We start from the raw sequence: 3348 nt of genomic DNA on the forward strand, positions 1-3348 counted from the left end.
AATAAGTTCAACTTAACTTTTAATCATTACGAATCAATATTAAGACAATAAAACTGAAAATAATATTGTTTCCATTGCATCCGTGTAACTATTTTAAGATTGTTAAATTTGACATAAGAGCAACGTCATGGCACGAACTGAGTGAATGAACAGTCAGTTCAGTCATGGTTTTAACATTACAATAAGCTTAATTTAAGCGCGTTATGGTACGAAAAGTCAATGTAAGGTTGAAGTAATATTGTTTTAAGAGGTTGTGGTAGGCCCCCAGGACATTACTAATATTACGACTTTTGTTTCATGACTTTTAATAATTCATCACGTTTTACTTTAATACCAAAATATTATAATATTTAAATAGATCGCCCTAAACGGTAATAACTCTGTGCGGTAACAAAAAGGCTCATCATATTGCGGCGGAACGGAATGGAAGCTAACTTTTGTAACGATATTGTACACTGAACTTTATGATCAATTGTGTAAAGTACAATACAAAAATTCTTTATTGTACACCAAAAAAGGAAACAAATACAATACAATTAAATAAAAAAATAAGCGGTTGTAAAGCGGTCTTATCGCTTTAAGCGATTTCTGACAGGCAACCTTTGGATGGAAGTAATTATACAATTCACATGAAAAAGACGGCGGTGTATGAAGAATAGATAAAAATCGATAAATAAATGCAAATATACATATATTTATAAATAATAAAACCAATACATGTATATGTATGTCATAAACTACTATATATTCTTGCATCTATACATATAAAATTTCTAAAATATAATTTCAAAACATATAAATTACCTAAGCAGTTCAAGTCACGCTAAATTTAGGTAGTGTTCTTTTACCATATTTTTGAATATATTCAATGATTTCGCTTGTTGAATAAACAAAGGTAAAGCGTTCAACAAACGAACAGCCTGAACAGTAAAGGACTTGTCGTAATACTGGGAGGTATGCAAGGGCATCTTAAGTTGCAGAGTTGAAGATGAGCGCAGAAGTCGGGGTTTGATTGGCGAATTCAAATCGCTCCTTAAGATAAGGTGTGTGAGGAATGAATAAAGAAGATTAAGAATATGAGCATTAGAAGAAGAAGATTTTGGCTCGTATCTAGATTGTACGTTATACAATTGAACATAAAGTTCATTATGCTATGTACAATATCGTTACAAAAATTCGCTTCCATTCCGTTCCGCCGTAATATAAATTGAGCCAAAGGAGCTAGGTGAGAGGCGAGGTGAAATACCGACCACATAACCCTGTGTAATGAATTATTATAGCTACTTAAAGTAATCATTAACCGTACTTACATTTTTCTGGTTTAATTTTCAAAAGAGCCAAAATGCTATATACTTCTACGTTCTCGTTAAAAAAAGTAACCACTTTTAACCAACTTAAAAAAGGAGGAGTATCTCAATCCGAATGTATTTTTTTGTGGTAGTTACGTGATTACTACGCAATTTATGAACAAATTTCAATGATTATTTTTAAGTAAGAAAAAAACATAGGCAGTCTAAGTGGTCCAGTTTGAAGAAAATATTACACATCTAAAAGTGTCAGATTAGGGAAAGTATCCAGTTTATTGGGTTTCATCCACTTTCCAGTGCCCTCAGATCTCTGCGGTTTAAAGCTCTGAGTGGCACTGCAACTGTTATGGACAGGCATGTAGCTTAACTTTGGCGCACGACTTGTTCGTCCCATCACTTGGTATTATAAAACAAAAACAAGTTCAATCAAACTTTGCACATAGATGTAATTCCACAAACTTTTGAGGCCAGTTTTGTAAAGTTATAATTATTTAAAGCATACGCACAGAGAAGTTGTATTTATAAAGCAAAAAAAGCGTTTTACCATTAACTCATGTACTTATTCACAAAGATAAAATGTTTTCTCCGCGGCGGGGAATCGAACCCCGGTCTCCCGCGTGACAGGCGGGGATACTAACCACTATACTACCGCGGATATACGTAACACCCGCCAATCGTGTCAACTTATTATATAAATAAAAGAGATGTTACGAAAGCGGTTGGCTGGAACCACGGTCCGCCACAAATAGACTCTCGATCTATTTCGAACTTTACAAACACATAATTTTAGTAATCAGTTATTCTAGGTAGTTAAGGAAACTAACAAATTGACAACATATTATGTATTAGTTAAATGATATTTTTTAATACAACAGTGTTCAAGAAATGAAAGACGCACTTGCAGCAATTTTCAATGGAATCCATCCGAGTAAAATTTCAGCCGCTACTTGCTCTTTGCGGAAGAAAGCGAATCGATGCATCCGCCAAGGCGGCAATCAATTCGAGCACTTACTATCATAATTTTTTTATGTTATTTTGCTTTTTGTTATTGTTTTTAATATTTATTTTGAAATACATAATACGTTGTCAATTTGTTAGTTTCCTTATTGTTAGTTTGCTTGACTTAGAATAACTAATTACTAAATATGTCCCTACAAAATGTATAAAAATGAATGAAAAAATGGTGCTAACTGTACCATTTTTTCAAAATCTGTGAACGAATCAAAATATCTTCAAAATTCATGGATAGTCTTCTACAACCGTTTTCCTGTAACTACAACGATTAAGGTGGCTGACCTTGCTACCCCGTCTCAAATTTACACCCTGTATACTCTGTTTAAATTGCATACCATTGAATTTATTGATGCCTAGAGGTGAACCATTGGTTTTCAATAAAAAGTCGACTGTTAAAATTGCACGATTTAATTTCGCTTTCCTTTTTCTATTATCAGGGGACTAGACGCCGGCTGGGGTTCCCTATATTGTAGATATTGCAAGAATTCGCACGAAGCATTACACTGATACATTTATATTGCAAACGGCTAGGAAGAGGAATTCCCTGCTTGCAGACGCATTCATTAGGTGTGCATGCTGATTCCATCAAATGAGACGGAGGTCACAATTGCGTTATTATTCTAAAGTGACAATCGTATTTTAAAAAAGAAATTCGAATAGCAACTAACAACAATCATAACAGTTGTATGTAATTGTAGTAATCATACATAACAGTTGTCCATGCAGTTTGGACACTGCCATTGCGCCCGTCAACCCGGGATATAAGTTGACAAGTCCCATATCGTCGGCTAAATTCGAAAAGCTCGTAACCTCCATTAACGTGAACTTTTGAGTGGGCACAAAAATCAGAATTACTAGAAATAATTGTATAACAATCTATGATTATTATTATTTTCTAACCCTGCGAATTTTTCTGACTACTCACACTTTATCTTCATTATTTATTTGTGTACTAGGGTTATAATTATTAATACAAAGATCGAACACTCAGACAAACACTCAGAAAAAATTCCTTCGAACCGGTTGG

General features: G+C 34.0%; 1 non-coding gene across 1 annotated transcript; it reads right to left on the reverse strand.

The window, feature by feature from the left end:
* Nucleotides 1-1890: 1890 nt before the first annotated feature.
* Nucleotides 1891-1962, reverse strand: Trnad-guc. Its single transcript has one exon. It is a non-coding gene; the product is annotated as a tRNA-Asp (tRNA).
* Between the last annotated feature and the right edge of the window lie 1386 nt (nt 1963-3348).

The sequence above is a fragment of the Hyposmocoma kahamanoa genome, unplaced genomic scaffold (genome assembly GCF_003589595.1).
Source record: "Hyposmocoma kahamanoa isolate Upper Pololo Valley unplaced genomic scaffold, ASM358959v1 93, whole genome shotgun sequence".
Classification (NCBI taxonomy): Eukaryota; Metazoa; Arthropoda; class Insecta; order Lepidoptera; family Cosmopterigidae; genus Hyposmocoma; species Hyposmocoma kahamanoa.